The sequence below is a fragment of the Sesamum indicum genome, linkage group LG9, assembly GCF_026168435.1.
Source record: "Sesamum indicum cultivar Baizhima isolate 11 linkage group LG9, ASM2616843v1, whole genome shotgun sequence".
Lineage (NCBI taxonomy): Eukaryota > Viridiplantae > Streptophyta > Magnoliopsida > Lamiales > Pedaliaceae > Sesamum > Sesamum indicum.
The window spans coordinates 13,418,393-13,443,326 of record NC_142665.1 but is presented as its reverse complement, the minus strand read 5'-3'; positions in this window follow the sequence as shown (position 1 = coordinate 13,443,326).

Here is a 24,934-nt window from a genome sequence, read left to right as displayed (position 1 = left end):
GTCGGATTGTGAGAACGATCAAAATTCAGTTCTTTTGCACGGTTTATTAAAGCAAGTTTGTATCCCTTTTATACTAACTTGTAGTTATTATTACGCTTAGGAAATGTATAACACAAATGTGTCTACCGTACACTACAAATGTATAACTTTTGCAGATCTTACCGTACACTACTTGCAGCATGTGTCTACCACATATGGAGGGAAAGGAATTTGAGGAGATTTGAACACACTGAGAGGACACCAGCCACTTTGAGCATCCTGATCACTGATGATGTCAAACACAGAATTCTTAGTGTCAATTTACCTTCAACAATCAGTACACGAGCATTGTATAGATTATGGCGTATCCCTTGGGTTGAGGGAGAAACCAATTGAAGAACACATGTTGTACTGTACCATTACTTATATTAATGAAATTTACATTTACCAAAAAAATGTATGACACAAATGCTTGGGTGTAGATCTACGTTTGGGTCAAGTTTCGTCGAATTTTGAGAATGTTCAAAATTTAGCTGTTTAGCACAGTTTTATTAAAGCAAATTTGTTTCCCTTTTATACTAACTTGTAGTTATTATTACGCTTAGCAAATGTATAATACAAATGCTTGGGTCTAGATTTACGTTTGGGTCAAGTTTCGTCGAATTTTGAGAACGTTCAAAATTTAGCTGTTTAGCACAGTTTTATTAAACCAAGTCTGTTTCCCTTTTATACTAACTTGTGGTTATTATTACGCTTAGCAAATTTACAGCACAAATGCTTTGATCTAGACCAACGTTTGGTTCAAGTTTCCTCGAATTCTGAGAACATTCAAAAGTTACCTGTTTTGCACGGTTTTATTAAAGCATGTTTGTTTCCCTTTTATACTAACTTGTAGTTATTATTACGCTTAGCAAATTTACAACACAAATGCTTTGATCTAGACCAACGTTTGGGTCAAGTTTCGTCGAATTCTGAGAACGTTCAAAATTTAGCTGTTTTGCACGGTTTTATTAAAGCAAGTTTGTTTTCGTTTTATACTAACTTGTAGTCATTATTTTGCTTAGGAAAATTTAAAACACAAATTCTTGGGTCTAGACCTACGTTTGGGTCAAGTTTCGTCGAATTCTGAGAACGCTCAAAATTTAGCTGTTTTCCACTGTTTTACTAAAACAAGATTTTTTCCCTTTTATACTAACTTCTAGTTATTACTATTGCTTAACAAATTTACAATACAAATGCTTGGGTCTAGACCAACGTTTGGGTCAAGCTTCGTCGAATTCTAAGAACGATAAAAGATTAGCTGTTTTGCACGATTTTTTTGGTAAAATGTAATTTTCATTAATGAAGGAAAAAAATATTACAACAATGCCCCTCGTCAGGTGTCTCCCTCGACAGGCCAAGGTATCCACCATAGTCTATATAATGCACGTGTGCTAACAGAGCTAGGGAGTTCTAGACTAATTATGCGCTGGCGCATATCTTCCATAATCAGGTTTGCTACCATGCTAGGAGGGTTCTCAACTTGCTCAAATCTTCTAGTGTTCCTCTCCTTCCAAATATGATAAACACACGATCCTAATAGTGCACGGTATGCATTGTTGATGATATGTTTCCCACGCCATTTTCGTGCCCCCCATACAATATCTTGTGTCCATTCCCGATTACGCCACTGAAATCGTACCATGCATCGTATAGTGCTGATGCATCGTCTACTAAATCTTCAGTGGAAGAACAAGTGGTCGTGTGATTCGACCATGTCATCATTGCAAAGTACGCAATGCCCAAGGTGGGATAACCATGGTTTATCCGTTGTGGCCAGCTTCTCCAGAATCGCAAGCCACAGGATGAACATATGACGAGGAATCTTCAGAGGGCCTGAAAGTAGTGAAGTCCAGTCTACTTTCGGTCCCGGTGGCATCATAAGCCGATAGAGCTCCTGAGTGGTGGGGCTCCCATTCATAAATCTCTAAATAATCCGATCTGATCCTCCATAGATACGAGGCAGTGTGTGAGTAATCTCTAAGCACTCCATGTCCGTAATCAATGGCCACTGCCATTGATTCTCGTGGATAACTGAATTCAATGTAGCATTCTCGTGCATACCCAATCTGGAAGGCCCTCGTGGGAATCTGTCTATGAGTGGTCCAAGGGTGTGCCATGGATCCTTCCATAAATAAAATTCACTCCCCTCACCAATGCGGTATTCAACGATAGATCGTATCCAAGTACGCAAACGCAAGAGTTTCCTCCATCCCCATGGCCCCTTATGATCCGGTATAGTCCAGATTGAACTATCCCGTAAGCGTCCACTAATCAACCAATCCACCTATATCGACGTCCTGTCACATCGGATGACCTCGCATAGTTTTTTGCACATAAGAGCACGGTTTTATTAAAACAAGTTTGTTTCCCATTTATACTAACTTGTAGTTATTATTACGCTTAGCAAATGCATAACACAGTTGCTTGGGTCTAGATCTACGTTTGGGTCAAGTCTCGTCGGATTGTGAGAACGATCAAAATTCAGTTCTTTTGCACGGTTTATTAAAGCAAGTTTGTATCCCTTTTATACTAACTTGTAGTTATTATTACGCTTAGGAAATGTATAACACAAATGTGTCTACCGTACACTACAAATGTATAACTTTTGCAGATCTTACCGTACACTACTTGCAGCATGTGTCTACCACATATGGAGGGAAAGGAATTTGAGGAGATTTGAACACACTGAGAGGACACCAGCCACTTTGAGCATCCTGATCACTGATGATGTCAAACACAGAATTCTTAGTGTCAATTTACCTTCAACAATCAGTACACGAGCATTGTATAGATTATGGCGTATCCCTTGGGTTGAGGGAGAAACCAATTGAAGAACACATGTTGTACTGTACCATTACTTATATTAATGAAATTTACATTTACCAAAAAAATGTATGACACAAATGCTTGGGTGTAGATCTACGTTTGGGTCAAGTTTCGTCGAATTTTGAGAATGTTCAAAATTTAGCTGTTTAGCACAGTTTTATTAAAGCAAATTTGTTTCCCTTTTATACTAACTTGTAGTTATTATTACGCTTAGCAAATGTATAATACAAATGCTTGGGTCTAGATTTACGTTTGGGTCAAGTTTCGTCGAATTTTGAGAACGTTCAAAATTTAGCTGTTTAGCACAGTTTTATTAAACCAAGTCTGTTTCCCTTTTATACTAACTTGTGGTTATTATTACGCTTAGCAAATTTACAGCACAAATGCTTTGATCTAGACCAACGTTTGGTTCAAGTTTCCTCGAATTCTGAGAACATTCAAAAGTTACCTGTTTTGCACGGTTTTATTAAAGCATGTTTGTTTCCCTTTTATACTAACTTGTAGTTATTATTACGCTTAGCAAATTTACAACACAAATGCTTTGATCTAGACCAACGTTTGGGTCAAGTTTCGTCGAATTCTGAGAACGTTCAAAATTTAGCTGTTTTGCACGGTTTTATTAAAGCAAGTTTGTTTTCGTTTTATACTAACTTGTAGTCATTATTTTGCTTAGGAAAATTTAAAACACAAATTCTTGGGTCTAGACCTACGTTTGGGTCAAGTTTCGTCGAATTCTGAGAACGCTCAAAATTTAGCTGTTTTCCACTGTTTTACTAAAACAAGATTTTTTCCCTTTTATACTAACTTCTAGTTATTACTATTGCTTAACAAATTTACAATACAAATGCTTGGGTCTAGACCAACGTTTGGGTCAAGCTTCGTCGAATTCTAAGAACGATAAAAGATTAGCTGTTTTGCACGATTTTTTTGGTAAAATGTAATTTTCATTAATGAAGGAAAAAAATATTACAACAATGCCCCTCGTCAGGTGTCTCCCTCGACAGGCCAAGGTATCCACCATAGTCTATATAATGCACGTGTGCTAACAGAGCTAGGGAGTTCTAGACTAATTATGCGCTGGCGCATATCTTCCATAATCAGGTTTGCTACCATGCTAGGAGGGTTCTCAACTTGCTCAAATCTTCTAGTGTTCCTCTCCTTCCAAATATGATAAACACACGATCCTAATAGTGCACGGTATGCATTGTTGATGATATGTTTCCCACGCCATTTTCGTGCCCCCCATACAATATCTTGTGTCCATTCCCGATTACGCCACTGAAATCGTACCATGCATCGTATAGTGCTGATGCATCGTCTACTAAATCTTCAGTGGAAGAACAAGTGGTCGTGTGATTCGACCATGTCATCATTGCAAAGTACGCAATGCCCAAGGTGGGATAACCATGGTTTATCCGTTGTGGCCAGCTTCTCCAGAATCGCAAGCCACAGGATGAACATATGACGAGGAATCTTCAGAGGGCCTGAAAGTAGTGAAGTCCAGTCTACTTTCGGTCCCGGTGGCATCATAAGCCGATAGAGCTCCTGAGTGGTGGGGCTCCCATTCATAAATCTCTAAATAATCCGATCTGATCCTCCATAGATACGAGGCAGTGTGTGAGTAATCTCTAAGCACTCCATGTCCGTAATCAATGGCCACTGCCATTGATTCTCGTGGATAACTGAATTCAATGTAGCATTCTCGTGCATACCCAATCTGGAAGGCCCTCGTGGGAATCTGTCTATGAGTGGTCCAAGGGTGTGCCATGGATCCTTCCATAAATAAAATTCACTCCCCTCACCAATGCGGTATTCAACGATAGATCGTATCCAAGTACGCAAACGCAAGAGTTTCCTCCATCCCCATGGCCCCTTATGATCCGGTATAGTCCAGATTGAACTATCCCGTAAGCGTCCACTAATCAACCAATCCACCTATATCGACGTCCTGTCACATCGGATGACCTCGCATAGTTTTTTGCACATAAGAGCACGGTTTTATTAAAACAAGTTTGTTTCCCATTTATACTAACTTGTAGTTATTATTACGCTTAGCAAATGCATAACACAGTTGCTTGGGTCTAGATCTACGTTTGGGTCAAGTCTCGTCGGATTGTGAGAACGATCAAAATTCAGTTCTTTTGCACGGTTTATTAAAGCAAGTTTGTATCCCTTTTATACTAACTTGTAGTTATTATTACGCTTAGGAAATGTATAACACAAATGTGTCTACCGTACACTACAAATGTATAACTTTTGCAGATCTTACCGTACACTACTTGCAGCATGTGTCTACCACATATGGAGGGAAAGGAATTTGAGGAGATTTGAACACACTGAGAGGACACCAGCCACTTTGAGCATCCTGATCACTGATGATGTCAAACACAGAATTCTTAGTGTCAATTTACCTTCAACAATCAGTACACGAGCATTGTATAGATTATGGCGTATCCCTTGGGTTGAGGGAGAAACCAATTGAAGAACACATGTTGTACTGTACCATTACTTATATTAATGAAATTTACATTTACCAAAAAAATGTATGACACAAATGCTTGGGTGTAGATCTACGTTTGGGTCAAGTTTCGTCGAATTTTGAGAATGTTCAAAATTTAGCTGTTTAGCACAGTTTTATTAAAGCAAATTTGTTTCCCTTTTATACTAACTTGTAGTTATTATTACGCTTAGCAAATGTATAATACAAATGCTTGGGTCTAGATTTACGTTTGGGTCAAGTTTCGTCGAATTTTGAGAACGTTCAAAATTTAGCTGTTTAGCACAGTTTTATTAAACCAAGTCTGTTTCCCTTTTATACTAACTTGTGGTTATTATTACGCTTAGCAAATTTACAGCACAAATGCTTTGATCTAGACCAACGTTTGGTTCAAGTTTCCTCGAATTCTGAGAACATTCAAAAGTTACCTGTTTTGCACGGTTTTATTAAAGCATGTTTGTTTCCCTTTTATACTAACTTGTAGTTATTATTACGCTTAGCAAATTTACAACACAAATGCTTTGATCTAGACCAACGTTTGGGTCAAGTTTCGTCGAATTCTGAGAACGTTCAAAATTTAGCTGTTTTGCACGGTTTTATTAAAGCAAGTTTGTTTTCGTTTTATACTAACTTGTAGTCATTATTTTGCTTAGGAAAATTTAAAACACAAATTCTTGGGTCTAGACCTACGTTTGGGTCAAGTTTCGTCGAATTCTGAGAACGCTCAAAATTTAGCTGTTTTCCACTGTTTTACTAAAACAAGATTTTTTCCCTTTTATACTAACTTCTAGTTATTACTATTGCTTAACAAATTTACAATACAAATGCTTGGGTCTAGACCAACGTTTGGGTCAAGCTTCGTCGAATTCTAAGAACGATAAAAGATTAGCTGTTTTGCACGATTTTTTTGGTAAAATGTAATTTTCATTAATGAAGGAAAAAAATATTACAACAATGCCCCTCGTCAGGTGTCTCCCTCGACAGGCCAAGGTATCCACCATAGTCTATATAATGCACGTGTGCTAACAGAGCTAGGGAGTTCTAGACTAATTATGCGCTGGCGCATATCTTCCATAATCAGGTTTGCTACCATGCTAGGAGGGTTCTCAACTTGCTCAAATCTTCTAGTGTTCCTCTCCTTCCAAATATGATAAACACACGATCCTAATAGTGCACGGTATGCATTGTTGATGATATGTTTCCCACGCCATTTTCGTGCCCCCCATACAATATCTTGTGTCCATTCCCGATTACGCCACTGAAATCGTACCATGCATCGTATAGTGCTGATGCATCGTCTACTAAATCTTCAGTGGAAGAACAAGTGGTCGTGTGATTCGACCATGTCATCATTGCAAAGTACGCAATGCCCAAGGTGGGATAACCATGGTTTATCCGTTGTGGCCAGCTTCTCCAGAATCGCAAGCCACAGGATGAACATATGACGAGGAATCTTCAGAGGGCCTGAAAGTAGTGAAGTCCAGTCTACTTTCGGTCCCGGTGGCATCATAAGCCGATAGAGCTCCTGAGTGGTGGGGCTCCCATTCATAAATCTCTAAATAATCCGATCTGATCCTCCATAGATACGAGGCAGTGTGTGAGTAATCTCTAAGCACTCCATGTTCGTAATCAATGGCCACTGCCATTGATTCTCGTGGATAACTGAATTCAATGTAGCATTCTCGTGCATACCCAATCTGGAAGGCCCTCGTGGGAATCTGTCTATGAGTGGTCCAAGGGTGTGCCATGGATCCTTCCATAAATAAAATTCACTCCCCTCACCAATGCGGTATTCAACGATAGATCGTATCCAAGTACGCAAACGCAAGAGTTTCCTCCATCCCCATGGCCCCTTATGATCCGGTATAGTCCAGATTGAACTATCCCGTAAGCGTCCACTAATCAACCAATCCACCTATATCGACGTCCTGTCACATCGGATGACCTCGCATAGTTTTTTGCACATAAGAGCACGGTTTTATTAAAACAAGTTTGTTTCCCATTTATACTAACTTGTAGTTATTATTACGCTTAGCAAATGCATAACACAGTTGCTTGGGTCTAGATCTACGTTTGGGTCAAGTCTCGTCGGATTGTGAGAACGATCAAAATTCAGTTCTTTTGCACGGTTTATTAAAGCAAGTTTGTATCCCTTTTATACTAACTTGTAGTTATTATTACGCTTAGGAAATGTATAACACAAATGTGTCTACCGTACACTACAAATGTATAACTTTTGCAGATCTTACCGTACACTGCTTGCAGCATGTGTCTACCACATATGGAGGGAAAGGAATTTGAGGAGATTTGAACACACTGAGAGGACACCAGCCACTTTGAGCATCCTGATCACTGATGATGTCAAACACAGAATTCTTAGTGTCAATTTACCTTCAACAATCAGTACACGAGCATTGTATAGATTATGGCGTATCCCTTGGGTTGAGGGAGAAACCAATTGAAGAACACATGTTGTACTGTACCATTACTTATATTAATGAAATTTACATTTACCAAAAAAATGTATGACACAAATGCTTGGGTGTAGATCTACGTTTGGGTCAAGTTTCGTCGAATTTTGAGAATGTTCAAAATTTAGCTGTTTAGCACAGTTTTATTAAAGCAAATTTGTTTCCCTTTTATACTAACTTGTAGTTATTATTACGCTTAGCAAATGTATAATACAAATGCTTGGGTCTAGATTTACGTTTGGATCAAGTTTCGTCGAATTTTGAGAACGTTCAAAATTTAGCAGTTTAGCACAGTTTTATTAAACCAAGTCTGTTTCCCTTTTATACTAACTTGTGGTTATTATTACGCTTAGCAAATTTACAGCACAAATGCTTTGATCTAGACCAACGTTTGGTTCAAGTTTCCTCGAATTCTGAGAACATTCAAAAGTTACCTGTTTTGCACGGTTTTATTAAAGCATGTTTGTTTCCCTTTTATACTAACTTGTAGTTATTATTACGCTTAGCAAATTTACAACACAAATGCTTTGATCTAGACCAACGTTTGGGTCAAGTTTCGTCGAATTCTGAGAACGTTCAAAATTTAGCTGTTTTGCACGGTTTTATTAAAGCAAGTTTGTTTTCGTTTTATACTAACTTGTAGTCATTATTTTGCTTAGGAAAATTTAAAACACAAATTCTTGGGTCTAGACCTACGTTTGGGTCAAGTTTCGTCGAATTCTGAGAACGCTCAAAATTTAGCTGTTTTCCACTGTTTTACTAAAACAAGATTTTTTCCCTTTTATACTAACTTCTAGTTATTACTATTGCTTAACAAATTTACAATACAAATGCTTGGGTCTAGACCAACGTTTGGGTCAAGCTTCGTCGAATTCTAAGAACGATAAAAGATTAGCTGTTTTGCACGATTTTTTTGGTAAAATGTAATTTTCATTAATGAAGGAAAAAAATATTACAACAATGCCCCTCGTCAGGTGTCTCCCTCGACAGGCCAAGGTATCCACCATAGTCTATATAATGCACGTGTGCTAACAGAGCTAGGGAGTTCTAGACTAATTATGCGCTGGCGCATATCTTCCATAATCAGGTTTGCTACCATGCTAGGAGGGTTCTCAACTTGCTCAAATCTTCTAGTGTTCCTCTCCTTCCAAATATGATAAACACACGATCCTAATAGTGCACGGTATGCATTGTTGATGATATGTTTCCCACGCCATTTTCGTGCCCCCCATACAATATCTTGTGTCCATTCCCGATTACGCCACTGAAATCGTACCATGCATCGTATAGTGCTGATGCATCGTCTACTAAATCTTCAGTGGAAGAACAAGTGGTCGTGTGATTCGACCATGTCATCATTGCAAAGTACGCAATGCCCAAGGTGGGATAACCATGGTTTATCCGTTGTGGCCAGCTTCTCCAGAATCGCAAGCCACAGGATGAACATATGACGAGGAATCTTCAGAGGGCCTGAAAGTAGTGAAGTCCAGTCTACTTTCGGTCCCGGTGGCATCATAAGCCGATAGAGCTCCTGAGTGGTGGGGCTCCCATTCATAAATCTCTAAATAATCCGATCTGATCCTCCATAGATACGAGGCAGTGTGTGAGTAATCTCTAAGCACTCCATGTCCGTAATCAATGGCCACTGCCATTGATTCTCGTGGATAACTGAATTCAATGTAGCATTCTCGTGCATACCCAATCTGGAAGGCCCTCGTGGGAATCTGTCTATGAGTGGTCCAAGGGTGTGCCATGGATCCTTCCATAAATAAAATTCACTCCCCTCACCAATGCGGTATTCAACGATAGATCGTATCCAAGTACGCAAACGCAAGAGTTTCCTCCATCCCCATGGCCCCTTATGATCCGGTATAGTCCAGATTGAACTATCCCGTAAGCGTCCACTAATCAACCAATCCACCTATATCGACGTCCTGTCACATCGGATGACCTCGCATAGTTTTTTGCACATAAGAGCACGGTTTTATTAAAACAAGTTTGTTTCCCATTTATACTAACTTGTAGTTATTATTACGCTTAGCAAATGCATAACACAGTTGCTTGGGTCTAGATCTACGTTTGGGTCAAGTCTCGTCGGATTGTCAGAACGATCAAAATTCAGTTCTTTTGCACGGTTTATTAAAGCAAGTTTGTATCCCTTTTATACTAACTTGTAGTTATTATTACGCTTAGGAAATGTATAACACAAATGTGTCTACCGTACACTACAAATGTATAACTTTTGCAGATCTTACCGTACACTGCTTGCAGCATGTGTCTACCACATATGGAGGGAAAGGAATTTGAGGAGATTTGAACACACTGAGAGGACACCAGCCACTTTGAGCATCCTGATCACTGATGATGTCAAACACAGAATTCTTAGTGTCAATTTACCTTCAACAATCAGTACACGAGCATTGTATAGATTATGGCGTATCCCTTGGGTTGAGGGAGAAACCAATTGAAGAACACATGTTGTACTGTACCATTACTTATATTAATGAAATTTACATTTACCAAAAAAATGTATGACACAAATGCTTGGGTGTAGATCTACGTTTGGGTCAAGTTTCGTCGAATTTTGAGAATGTTCAAAATTTAGCTGTTTAGCACAGTTTTATTAAAGCAAATTTGTTTCCCTTTTATACTAACTTGTAGTTATTATTACGCTTAGCAAATGTATAATACAAATGCTTGGGTCTAGATTTACGTTTGGATCAAGTTTCGTCGAATTTTGAGAACGTTCAAAATTTAGCAGTTTAGCACAGTTTTATTAAACCAAGTCTGTTTCCCTTTTATACTAACTTGTGGTTATTATTACGCTTAGCAAATTTACAGCACAAATGCTTTGATCTAGACCAACGTTTGGTTCAAGTTTCCTCGAATTCTGAGAACATTCAAAAGTTACCTGTTTTGCACGGTTTTATTAAAGCATGTTTGTTTCCCTTTTATACTAACTTGTAGTTATTATTACGCTTAGCAAATTTACAACACAAATGCTTTGATCTAGACCAACGTTTGGGTCAAGTTTCGTCGAATTCTGAGAACGTTCAAAATTTAGCTGTTTTGCACGGTTTTATTAAAGCAAGTTTGTTTTCGTTTTATACTAACTTGTAGTCATTATTTTGCTTAGGAAAATTTAAAACACAAATTCTTGGGTCTAGACCTACGTTTGGGTCAAGTTTCGTCGAATTCTGAGAACGCTCAAAATTTAGCTGTTTTCCACTGTTTTACTAAAACAAGATTTTTTCCCTTTTATACTAACTTCTAGTTATTACTATTGCTTAACAAATTTACAATACAAATGCTTGGGTCTAGACCAACGTTTGGGTCAAGCTTCGTCGAATTCTAAGAACGATAAAAGATTAGCTGTTTTGCACGATTTTTTTGGTAAAATGTAATTTTCATTAATGAAGGAAAAAAATATTACAACAATGCCCCTCGTCAGGTGTCTCCCTCGACAGGCCAAGGTATCCACCATAGTCTATATAATGCACGTGTGCTAACAGAGCTAGGGAGTTCTAGACTAATTATGCGCTGGCGCATATCTTCCATAATCAGGTTTGCTACCATGCTAGGAGGGTTCTCAACTTGCTCAAATCTTCTAGTGTTCCTCTCCTTCCAAATATGATAAACACACGATCCTAATAGTGCACGGTATGCATTGTTGATGATATGTTTCCCACGCCATTTTCGTGCCCCCCATACAATATCTTGTGTCCATTCCCGATTACGCCACTGAAATCGTACCATGCATCGTATAGTGCTGATGCATCGTCTACTAAATCTTCAGTGGAAGAACAAGTGGTCGTGTGATTCGACCATGTCATCATTGCAAAGTACGCAATGCCCAAGGTGGGATAACCATGGTTTATCCGTTGTGGCCAGCTTCTCCAGAATCGCAAGCCACAGGATGAACATATGACGAGGAATCTTCAGAGGGCCTGAAAGTAGTGAAGTCCAGTCTACTTTCGGTCCCGGTGGCATCATAAGCCGATAGAGCTCCTGAGTGGTGGGGCTCCCATTCATAAATCTCTAAATAATCCGATCTGATCCTCCATAGATACGAGGCAGTGTGTGAGTAATCTCTAAGCACTCCATGTCCGTAATCAATGGCCACTGCCATTGATTCTCGTGGATAACTGAATTCAATGTAGCATTCTCGTGCATACCCAATCTGGAAGGCCCTCGTGGGAATCTGTCTATGAGTGGTCCAAGGGTGTGCCATGGATCCTTCCATAAATAAAATTCACTCCCCTCACCAATGCGGTATTCAACGATAGATCGTATCCAAGTACGCAAACGCAAGAGTTTCCTCCATCCCCATGGCCCCTTATGATCCGGTATAGTCCAGATTGAACTATCCCGTAAGCGTCCACTAATCAACCAATCCACCTATATCGACGTCCTGTCACATCGGATGACCTCGCATAGTTTTTTGCACATAAGAGCACGGTTTTATTAAAACAAGTTTGTTTCCCATTTATACTAACTTGTAGTTATTATTACGCTTAGCAAATGCATAACACAGTTGCTTGGGTCTAGATCTACGTTTGGGTCAAGTCTCGTCGGATTGTGAGAACGATCAAAATTCAGTTCTTTTGCACGGTTTATTAAAGCAAGTTTGTATCCCTTTTATACTAACTTGTAGTTATTATTACGCTTAGGAAATGTATAACACAAATGTGTCTACCGTACACTACAAATGTATAACTTTTGCAGATCTTACCGTACACTGCTTGCAGCATGTGTCTACCACATATGGAGGGAAAGGAATTTGAGGAGATTTGAACACACTGAGAGGACACCAGCCACTTTGAGCATCCTGATCACTGATGATGTCAAACACAGAATTCTTAGTGTCAATTTACCTTCAACAATCAGTACACGAGCATTGTATAGATTATGGCGTATCCCTTGGGTTGAGGGAGAAACCAATTGAAGAACACATGTTGTACTGTACCATTACTTATATTAATGAAATTTACATTTACCAAAAAAATGTATGACACAAATGCTTGGGTGTAGATCTACGTTTGGGTCAAGTTTCGTCGAATTTTGAGAATGTTCAAAATTTAGCTGTTTAGCACAGTTTTATTAAAGCAAATTTGTTTCCCTTTTATACTAACTTGTAGTTATTATTACGCTTAGCAAATGTATAATACAAATGCTTGGGTCTAGATTTACGTTTGGATCAAGTTTCGTCGAATTTTGAGAACGTTCAAAATTTAGCAGTTTAGCACAGTTTTATTAAACCAAGTCTGTTTCCCTTTTATACTAACTTGTGGTTATTATTACGCTTAGCAAATTTACAGCACAAATGCTTTGATCTAGACCAACGTTTGGTTCAAGTTTCCTCGAATTCTGAGAACATTCAAAAGTTACCTGTTTTGCACGGTTTTATTAAAGCATGTTTGTTTCCCTTTTATACTAACTTGTAGTTATTATTACGCTTAGCAAATTTACAACACAAATGCTTTGATCTAGACCAACGTTTGGGTCAAGTTTCGTCGAATTCTGAGAACGTTCAAAATTTAGCTGTTTTGCACGGTTTTATTAAAGCAAGTTTGTTTTCGTTTTATACTAACTTGTAGTCATTATTTTGCTTAGGAAAATTTAAAACACAAATTCTTGGGTCTAGACCTACGTTTGGGTCAAGTTTCGTCGAATTCTGAGAACGCTCAAAATTTAGCTGTTTTCCACTGTTTTACTAAAACAAGATTTTTTCCCTTTTATACTAACTTCTAGTTATTACTATTGCTTAACAAATTTACAATACAAATGCTTGGGTCTAGACCAACGTTTGGGTCAAGCTTCGTCGAATTCTAAGAACGATAAAAGATTAGCTGTTTTGCACGATTTTTTTGGTAAAATGTAATTTTCATTAATGAAGGAAAAAAATATTACAACAATGCCCCTCGTCAGGTGTCTCCCTCGACAGGCCAAGGTATCCACCATAGTCTATATAATGCACGTGTGCTAACAGAGCTAGGGAGTTCTAGACTAATTATGCGCTGGCGCATATCTTCCATAATCAGGTTTGCTACCATGCTAGGAGGGTTCTCAACTTGCTCAAATCTTCTAGTGTTCCTCTCCTTCCAAATATGATAAACACACGATCCTAATAGTGCACGGTATGCATTGTTGATGATATGTTTCCCACGCCATTTTCGTGCCCCCCATACAATATCTTGTGTCCATTCCCGATTACGCCACTGAAATCGTACCATGCATCGTATAGTGCTGATGCATCGTCTACTAAATCTTCAGTGGAAGAACAAGTGGTCGTGTGATTCGACCATGTCATCATTGCAAAGTACGCAATGCCCAAGGTGGGATAACCATGGTTTATCCGTTGTGGCCAGCTTCTCCAGAATCGCAAGCCACAGGATGAACATATGACGAGGAATCTTCAGAGGGCCTGAAAGTAGTGAAGTCCAGTCTACTTTCGGTCCCGGTGGCATCATAAGCCGATAGAGCTCCTGAGTGGTGGGGCTCCCATTCATAAATCTCTAAATAATCCGATCTGATCCTCCATAGATACGAGGCAGTGTGTGAGTAATCTCTAAGCACTCCATGTCCGTAATCAATGGCCACTGCCATTGATTCTCGTGGATAACTGAATTCAATGTAGCATTCTCGTGCATACCCAATCTGGAAGGCCCTCGTGGGAATCTGTCTATGAGTGGTCCAAGGGTGTGCCATGGATCCTTCCATAAATAAAATTCACTCCCCTCACCAATGCGGTATTCAACGATAGATCGTATCCAAGTACGCAAACGCAAGAGTTTCCTCCATCCCCATGGCCCCTTATGATCCGGTATAGTCCAGATTGAACTATCCCGTAAGCGTCCACTAATCAACCAATCCACCTATATCGACGTCCTGTCACATCGGATGACCTCGCATAGTTTTTTGCACATAAGAGCACGGTTTTATTAAAACAAGTTTGTTTCCCATTTATACTAACTTGTAGTTATTATTACGCTTAGCAAATGCATAACACAGTTGCTTGGGTCTAGATCTACGTTTGGGTCAAGTCTCGTCGGATTGTCAGAACGATCAAAATTCAGTTCTTTTGCACGGTTTATTAAAGCAAGTTTGTATCCCTTTTATACTAACTTGTAGTTATTATTACGCTTAGGAAATGTATAACACAAATGTGTCTACCGTACACTACAAATGTATAACTTTTGCAGATCTTACCGTACACTGCTTGCAGCATGTGTCTACCACATATGGAGGGAAAGGAATTTGAGGAGATTTGAACACACTGAGAGGACACCAGCCACTTTGAGCATCCTGATCACTGATGATGTCAAACACAGAATTCTTAGTGTCAATTTACCTTCAACAATCAGTACACGAGCATTGTATAGATTATGGCGTATCCCTTGGGTTGAGGGAGAAACCAATTGAAGAACACATGTTGTACTGTACCATTACTTATATTAATGAAATTTACATTTACCAAAAAAATGTATGACACAAATGCTTGGGTGTAGATCTACGTTTGGGTCAAGTTTCGTCGAATTTTGAGAATGTTCAAAATTTAGCTGTTTAGCACAGTTTTATTAAAGCAAATTTGTTTCCCTTTTATACTAACTTGTAGTTATTATTACGCTTAGCAAATGTATAATACAAATGCTTGGGTCTAGATTTACGTTTGGATCAAGTTTCGTCGAATTTTGAGAACGTTCAAAATTTAGCAGTTTAGCACAGTTTTATTAAACCAAGTCTGTTTCCCTTTTATACTAACTTGTGGTTATTATTACGCTTAGCAAATTTACAGCACAAATGCTTTGATCTAGACCAACGTTTGGTTCAAGTTTCCTCGAATTCTGAGAACATTCAAAAGTTACCTGTTTTGCACGGTTTTATTAAAGCATGTTTGTTTCCCTTTTATACTAACTTGTAGTTATTATTACGCTTAGCAAATTTACAACACAAATGCTTTGATCTAGACCAACGTTTGGGTCAAGTTTCGTCGAATTCTGAGAACGTTCAAAATTTAGCTGTTTTGCACGGTTTTATTAAAGCAAGTTTGTTTTCGTTTTATACTAACTTGTAGTCATTATTTTGCTTAGGAAAATTTAAAACACAAATTCTTGGGTCTAGACCTACGTTTGGGTCAAGTTTCGTCGAATTCTGAGAACGCTCAAAATTTAGCTGTTTTCCACTGTTTTACTAAAACAAGATTTTTTCCCTTTTATACTAACTTCTAGTTATTACTATTGCTTAACAAATTTACAATACAAATGCTTGGGTCTAGACCAACGTTTGGGTCAAGCTTCGTCGAATTCTAAGAACGATAAAAGATTAGCTGTTTTGCACGATTTTTTTGGTAAAATGTAATTTTCATTAATGAAGGAAAAAAATATTACAACAATGCCCCTCGTCAGGTGTCTCCCTCGACAGGCCAAGGTATCCACCATAGTCTATATAATGCACGTGTGCTAACAGAGCTAGGGAGTTCTAGACTAATTATGCGCTGGCGCATATCTTCCATAATCAGGTTTGCTACCATGCTAGGAGGGTTCTCAACTTGCTCAAATCTTCTAGTGTTCCTCTCCTTCCAAATATGATAAACACACGATCCTAATAGTGCACGGTATGCATTGTTGATGATATGTTTCCCACGCCATTTTCGTGCCCCCCATACAATATCTTGTGTCCATTCCCGATTACGCCACTGAAATCGTACCATGCATCGTATAGTGCTGATGCATCGTCTACTAAATCTTCAGTGGAAGAACAAGTGGTCGTGTGATTCGACCATGTCATCATTGCAAAGTACGCAATGCCCAAGGTGGGATAACCATGGTTTATCCGTTGTGGCCAGCTTCTCCAGAATCGCAAGCCACAGGATGAACATATGACGAGGAATCTTCAGAGGGCCTGAAAGTAGTGAAGTCCAGTCTACTTTCGGTCCCGGTGGCATCATAAGCCGATAGAGCTCCTGAGTGGTGGGGCTCCCATTCATAAATCTCTAAATAATCCGATCTGATCCTCCATAGATACGAGGCAGTGTGTGAGTAATCTCTAAGCACTCCATGTCCGTAATCAATGGCCACTGCCATTGATTCTCGTGGATAACTGAATTCAATGTAGCATTCTCGTGCATACCCAATCTGGAAGGCCCTCGTGGGAATCTGTCTATGAGTGGTCCAAGGGTGTGCCATGGATCCTTCCATAAATAAAATTCACTCCCCTCACCAATGCGGTATTCAACGATAGATCGTATCCAAGTACGCAAACGCAAGAGTTTCCTCCATCCCCATGGCCCCTTATGATCCGGTATAGTCCAGATTGAACTATCCCGTAAGCGTCCACTAATCAACCAATCCACCTATATCGACGTCCTGTCACATCGGATGACCTCGCATAGTTTTTTGCACATAAGAGCACGGTTTTATTAAAACAAGTTTGTTTCCCATTTATACTAACTTGTAGTTATTATTACGCTTAGCAAATGCATAACACAGTTGCTTGGGTCTAGATCTACGTTTGGGTCAAGTCTCGTCGGATTGTGAGAACGATCAAAATTCAGTTCTTTTGCACGGTTTATTAAAGCAAGTTTGTATCCCTTTTATACTAACTTGTAGTTATTATTACGCTTAGGAAATGTATAACACAAATGTGTCTACCGTACACTACAAATGTATAACTTTTGCAGATCTTACCGTACACTGCTTGCAGCATGTGTCTACCACATATGGAGGGAAAGGAATTTGAGGAGATTTGAACACACTGAGAGGACACCAGCCACTTTGAGCATCCTGATCACTGATGATGTCAAACACAGAATTCTTAGTGTCAATTTACCTTCAACAATCAGTACACGAGCATTGTATAGATTATGGCGTATCCCTTGGGTTGAGGGAGAAACCAATTGAAGAACACATGTTGTACTGTACCATTACTTATATTAATGAAATTTACATTTACCAAAAAAATGTATGACACAAATGCTTGGGTGTAGATCTACGTTTGGGTCAAGTTTCGTCGAATTTTGAGAATGTTCAAAATTTAGCTGTTTAGCACAGTTTTATTAAAGCAAATTTGTTTCCCTTTTATACTAACTTGTAGTTATTATTACGCTTAGCAAATGTATAATACAAATGCTTGGGTCTAGATTTACGTTTGGATCAAGTTTCGTCGAATTTTGAGAACGTTCAAAATTTAGCAGTTTAGCACAGTTTTATTAAACCAAGTCTGTTTCCCTTTTATACTAACTTGTGGTTATTATTACGCTTAGCAAATTTACAGCACAAATGCTTTGATCTAGACCAACGTTTGGTTCAAGTTTCCTCGAATTCTGAGAACATTCAAAAGTTACCTGTTTTGCACGGTTTTATTAAAGCATGTTTGTTTCCCTTTTATACTAACTTGTAGTTATTATTACGCTTAGCAAATTTACAACACAAATGCTTTGATCTAGACCAACGTTTGGGTCAAGTTTCGTCGAATTCTGAGAACGTTCAAAATTTAGCTGTTTTGCACGGTTTTATTAAAGCAAGTTTGTTTTCGTTTTATACTAACTTGTAGTCATTATTTTGCTTAGGAAAATTTAAAACACAAATTCTTGGGTCTAGACCTACGTTTGGGTCAAGTTTCGTCGAATTCTGAGAACGCTCAAAATTTAGCTGTTTTCCACTGTTTTACTAAAACAAGATTTTTTCCCTTTTATACTAACTTCTAGTTATTACTATTGCTTAACAAATTTACAATACAAATGCTTGGGTCTAGACCAACGTTTGGGTCAAGCTTCGTCGAATTCTAAGAACGATAAAAGATTAGCTGTTTTGCACGATTTTTTTGGTAAAATGTAATTTTCATTAATGAAGGAAAAAAATATTACAACAATGCCCCTCGTCAGGTGTCTCCCTCGACAGGCCAAGGTATCCACCATAGTCTATATAATGCACGTGTGCTAACAGAGCTAGGGAGTTCTAGACTAATTATGCGCTGGCGCATATCTTCCATAATCAGGTTTGCTACCATGCTAGGAGGGTTCTCAACTTGCTCAAATCTTCTAGTGTTCCTCTCCTTCCAAATATGATAAACACACGATCCTAATAGTGCACGGTATGCATTGTTGATGATATGTTTCCCACGCCATTTTCGTGCCCCCCATACAATATCTTGTGTCCATTCCCGATTACGCCACTGAAATCGTACCATGCATCGTATAGTGCTGATGCATCGTCTACTAAATCTTCAGTGGAAGAACAAGTGGTCGTGTGATTCGACCATGTCATCATTGCAAAGTACGCAATGCCCAAGGTGGGATAACCATGGTTTATCCGTTGTGGCCAGCTTCTCCAGAATCGCAAGCCACAGGATGAACATATGACGAGGAATCTTCAGAGGGCCTGAAAGTAGTGAAGTCCAGTCTACTTTCGGTCCCGGTGGCATCATAAGCCGATAGAGCTCCTGAGTGGTGGGGCTCCCATTCATAAATCTCTAAATAATCCGATCTGATCCTCCATAGATACGAGGCAGTGTGTGAGTAATCTCTAAGCACTCCATGTCCGTAATCAATGGCCACTGCCATTGATTCTCGTGGATAACTGAATTCAATGTAGCATTCTCGTGCATACCCAATCTGGAAGGCCCTCGTGGGAATCTGTCTATGAGTGGTCCAAGGGTGTGCCATGGATCCTTCCATAAATAAAATTCACTCCCCTCACCAATGCGGTATTCAACGATAGATCGTATCCAAGTACGCAAACGCAAGAGTTTCCTCCATCCCCATGGCCCCTTATGATCCGGTATAGTCCAGATTGAACTATCCCGTAAGCGTCCACTAATCAACCAATCCACCTATATCGACGTCCTGTCACATCGGATGACCTCGCATAGTTTTTTGCACATAAGAGCACGGTTTTATTAAAACAAGTTTGTTTCCCATTTATACTAACTTGTAGTTATTATTACGCTTAGCAAATGCATAACACAGTTGCTTGGGTCTAGATCTACGTTTGGGTCAAGTCTCGTCGGATTGTGAGAACGATCAAAATTCAGTTCTTTTGCACGGTTTATTAAAGCAAGTTTGTATCCCTTTTATACTAACTTGTAGTTATTATTACGCTTAGGAAATGTATAACACAAATGTGTCTACCGTACACTACAAATGTATAACTTTTGCAGATCTTACCGTACACTGCTTGCAGCATGTGTCTACCACATATGGAGGGAAAGGAATTTGAGGAGATTTGAACACACTGAGAGGACACCAGCCACTTTGAGCATCCTGATCACTGATGATGTCAAACACAGAATTCTTAGTGTCAATTTACCTTCAACAATCAGTACACGAGCATTGTATAGATTATGGCGTATCCCTTGGGTTGAGGGAGAAACCAATTGAAGAACACATGTTGTACTGTACCATTACTTATATTAATGAAATTTACATTTACCAAAAAAATGTATGACACAAATGCTTGGGTGTAGATCTACGTTTGGGTCAAGTTTCGTCGAATTTTGAGAATGTTCAAAATTTAGCTGTTTAGCACAGTTTTATTAAAGCAAATTTGTTTCCCTTTTATACTAACTTGTAGTTATTATTACGCTTAGCAAATGTATAATACAAATGCTTGGGTCTAGATTTACGTTTGGATCAAGTTTCGTCGAATTTTGAGAACGTTCAAAATTTAGCAGTTTAGCACAGTTTTATTAAACCAAGTCTGTTTCCCTTTTATACTAACTTGTGGTTATTATTACGCTTAGCAAATTTACAGCACAAATGCTTTGATCTAGACCAACGTTTGGTTCAAGTTTCCTCGAATTCTGAGAACATTCAAAAGTTACCTGTTTTGCACGGTTTTATTAAAGCATGTTTGTTTCCCTTTTATACTAACTTGTAGTTATTATTACGCTTAGCAAATTTACAACACAAATGCTTTGATCTAGACCAACGTTTGGGTCAAGTTTCGTCGAATTCTGAGAACGTTCAAAATTTAGCTGTTTTGCACGGTTTTATTAAAGCAAGTTTGTTTTCGTTTTATACTAACTTGTAGTCATTATTTTGCTTAGGAAAATTTAAAACACAAATTCTTGGGTCTAGACCTACGTTTGGGTCAAGTTTCGTCGAATTCTGAGAACGCTCAAAATTTAGCTGTTTTCCACTGTTTTACTAAAACAAGATTTTTTCCCTTTTATACTAACTTCTAGTTATTACTATTGCTTAACAAATTTACAATACAAATGCTTGGGTCTAGACCAACGTTTGGGTCAAGCTTCGTCGAATTCTAAGAACGATAAAAGATTAGCTGTTTTGCACGATTTTTTTGGTAAAATGTAATTTTCATTAATGAAGGAAAAAAATATTACAACAATGCCCCTCGTCAGGTGTCTCCCTCGACAGGCCAAGGTATCCACCATAGTCTATATAATGCACGTGTGCTAACAGAGCTAGGGAGTTCTAGACTAATTATGCGCTGGCGCATATCTTCCATAATCAGGTTTGCTACCATGCTAGGAGGGTTCTCAACTTGCTCAAATCTTCTAGTGTTCCTCTCCTTCCAAATATGATAAACACACGATCCTAATAGTGCACGGTATGCATTGTTGATGATATGTTTCCCACGCCATTTTCGTGCCCCCCATACAATATCTTGTGTCCATTCCCGATTACGCCACTGAAATCGTACCATGCATCGTATAGTGCTGATGCATCGTCTACTAAATCTTCAGTGGAAGAACAAGTGGTCGTGTGATTCGACCATGTCATCATTGCAAAGTACGCAATGCCCAAGGTGGGATAACCATGGTTTATCCGTTGTGGCCAGCTTCTCCAGAATCGCAAGCCACAGGATGAACATATGACGAGGAATCTTCAGAGGGCCTGAAAGTAGTGAAGTCCAGTCTACTTTCGGTCCCGGTGGCATCATAAGCCGATAGAGCTCCTGAGTGGTGGGGCTCCCATTCATAAATCTCTAAATAATCCGATCTGATCCTCCATAGATACGAGGCAGTGTGTGAGTAATCTCTAAGCACTCCATGTCCGTAATCAATGGCCACTGCCATTGATTCTCGTGGATAACTGAATTCAATGTAGCATTCTCGTGCATACCCAATCTGGAAGGCCCTCGTGGGAATCTGTCTATGAGTGGTCCAAGGGTGTGCCATGGATCCTTCCATAAATAAAATTCACTCCCCTCACCAATGCGGTATTCAACGATAGATCGTATCCAAGTACGCAAACGCAAGAGTTTCCTCCATCCCCATGGCCCCTTATGATCCGGTATAGTCCAGATTGAACTATCCCGTAAGCGTCCACTAATCAACCAATCCACCTATATCGACGTCCTGTCACATCGGATGACCTCGCATAGTTTTTTGCACATAAGAGCACGGTTTTATTAAAACAAGTTTGTTTCCCATTTATACTAACTTGTAGTTATTATTACGCTTAGCAAATGCATAACACAGTTGCTTGGGTCTAGATCTACGTTTGGGTCAAGTCTCGTCGGATTGTGAGAACGATCAAAATTCAGTTCTTTTGCACGGTTTATTAAAGCAAGTTTGTATCCCTTTTATACTAACTTGTAGTTATTATTACGCTTAGGAAATGTATAACACAAATGTGTCTACCGTACACTACAAATGTATAACTTTTGCAGATCTTACCGTACACTACTTGCAGCATGTGTCTACCACATATGGAGGGAAAGGAATTTGAGGAGATTTGAACACACTGAGAGGACACCAGCCACTTTGAGCATCCTGATCACTGATGATGTCAAACACAGAATTCTTAGTGTCAATTTACCTTCAACAATCAGTACACGAGCATTGTATAGATTATGGCGTATCCCTTGGGTTGAGGGAGAAACCAATTGAAGAACACATGTTGTACTGTACCATTACTTATATTAATGAAATTTACATTTACCAAAAAAATGTATGACACAAATGCTTGGGTGTAGATCTACGTTTGGGTCAAGTTTCGTCGAATTTTGAGAATGTTCAAAATTTAGCTGTTTAGCACAGTTTTATTAAAGCAAATTTGTTTCCCTTTTATACTAACTTGTAGTTATTATTACGCTTAGCAAATGTATAATACAAATGCTTGGGTCTAGATTTACGTTTGGATCAAGTTTCGTCGAATTTTGAGAACGTTCAAAATTTAGCAGTTTAGCACAGTTTTATTAAACCAAGTCTGTTTCCCTTTTATACTAACTTGTGGTTATTATTACGCTTAGCAAATTTACAGCACAAATGCTTTGATCTAGACCAACGTTTGGTTCAAGTTTCCTCGAATTCTGAGAACATTCAAAAGTTACCTGTTTTGCACGGTTTTATTAAAGCATGTTTGTTTCCCTTTTATACTAACTTGTAGTTATTATTACGCTTAGCAAATTTACAACACAAATGCTTTGATCTAGACCAACGTTTGGGTCAAGTTTCGTCGAATTCTGAGAACGTTCAAAATTTAGCTGTTTTGCACGGTTTTATTAAAGCAAGTTTGTTTTCGTTTTATACTAACTTGTAGTCATTATTTTGCTTAGGAAAATTTAAAACACAAATTCTTGGGTCTAGACCTACGTTTGGGTCAAGTTTCGTCGAATTCTGAGAACGCTCAAAATTTAGCTGTTTTCCACTGTTTTACTAAAACAAGATTTTTTCCCTTTTATACTAACTTCTAGTTATTACTATTGCTTAACAAATTTACAATACAAATGCTTGGGTCTAGACCAACGTTTGGGTCAAGCTTCGTCGAATTCTAAGAACGATAAAAGATTAGCTGTTTTGCACGATTTTTTTGGTAAAATGTAATTTTCATTAATGAAGGAAAAAAATATTACAACAATGCCCCTCGTCAGGTGTCTCCCTCGACAGGCCAAGGTATCCACCATAGTCTATATAATGCACGTGTGCTAACAGAGCTAGGGAGTTCTAGACTAATTATGCGCTGGCGCATATCTTCCATAATCAGGTTTGCTACCATGCTAGGAGGGTTCTCAACTTGCTCAAATCTTCTAGTGTTCCTCTCCTTCCAAATATGATAAACACACGATCCTAATAGTGCACGGTATGCATTGTTGATGATATGTTTCCCACGCCATTTTCGTGCCCCCCATACAATATCTTGTGTCCATTCCCGATTACGCCACTGAAATCGTACCATGCATCGTATAGTGCTGATGCATCGTCTACTAAATCTTCAGTGGAAGAACAAGTGGTCGTGTGATTCGACCATGTCATCATTGCAAAGTACGCAATGCCCAAGGTGGGATAACCATGGTTTATCCGTTGTGGCCAGCTTCTCCAGAATCGCAAGCCACAGGATGAACATATGACGAGGAATCTTCAGAGGGCCTGAAAGTAGTGAAGTCCAGTCTACTTTCGGTCCCGGTGGCATCATAAGCCGATAGAGCTCCTGAGTGGTGGGGCTCCCATTCATAAATCTCTAAATAATCCGATCTGATCCTCCATAGATACGAGGCAGTGTGTGAGTAATCTCTAAGCACTCCATGTCCGTAATCAATGGCCACTGCCATTGATTCTCGTGGATAACTGAATTCAATGTAGCATTCTCGTGCATACCCAATCTGGAAGGCCCTCGTGGGAATCTGTCTATGAGTGGTCCAAGGGTGTGCCATGGATCCTTCCATAAATAAAATTCACTCCCCTCACCAATGCGGTATTCAACGATAGATCGTATCCAAGTACGCAAACGCAAGAGTTTCCTCCATCCCCATGGCCCCTTATGATCCGGTATAGTCCAGATTGAACTATCCCGTAAGCGTCCACTAATCAACCAATCCACCTATATCGACGTCCTGTCACATCGGATGACCTCGCATAGTTTTTTGCACATAAGAGCACGGTTTTATTAAAACAAGTTTGTTTCCCATTTATACTAACTTGTAGTTATTATTACGCTTAGCAAATGCATAACACAGTTGCTTGGGTCTAGATCTACGTTTGGGTCAAGTCTCGTCGGATTGTGAGAACGATCAAAATTCAGTTCTTTTGCACGGTTTATTAAAGCAAGTTTGTATCCCTTTTATACTAACTTGTAGTTATTATTACGCTTAGGAAATGTATAACACAAATGTGTCTACCGTACACTACAAATGTATAACTTTTGCAGATCTTACCG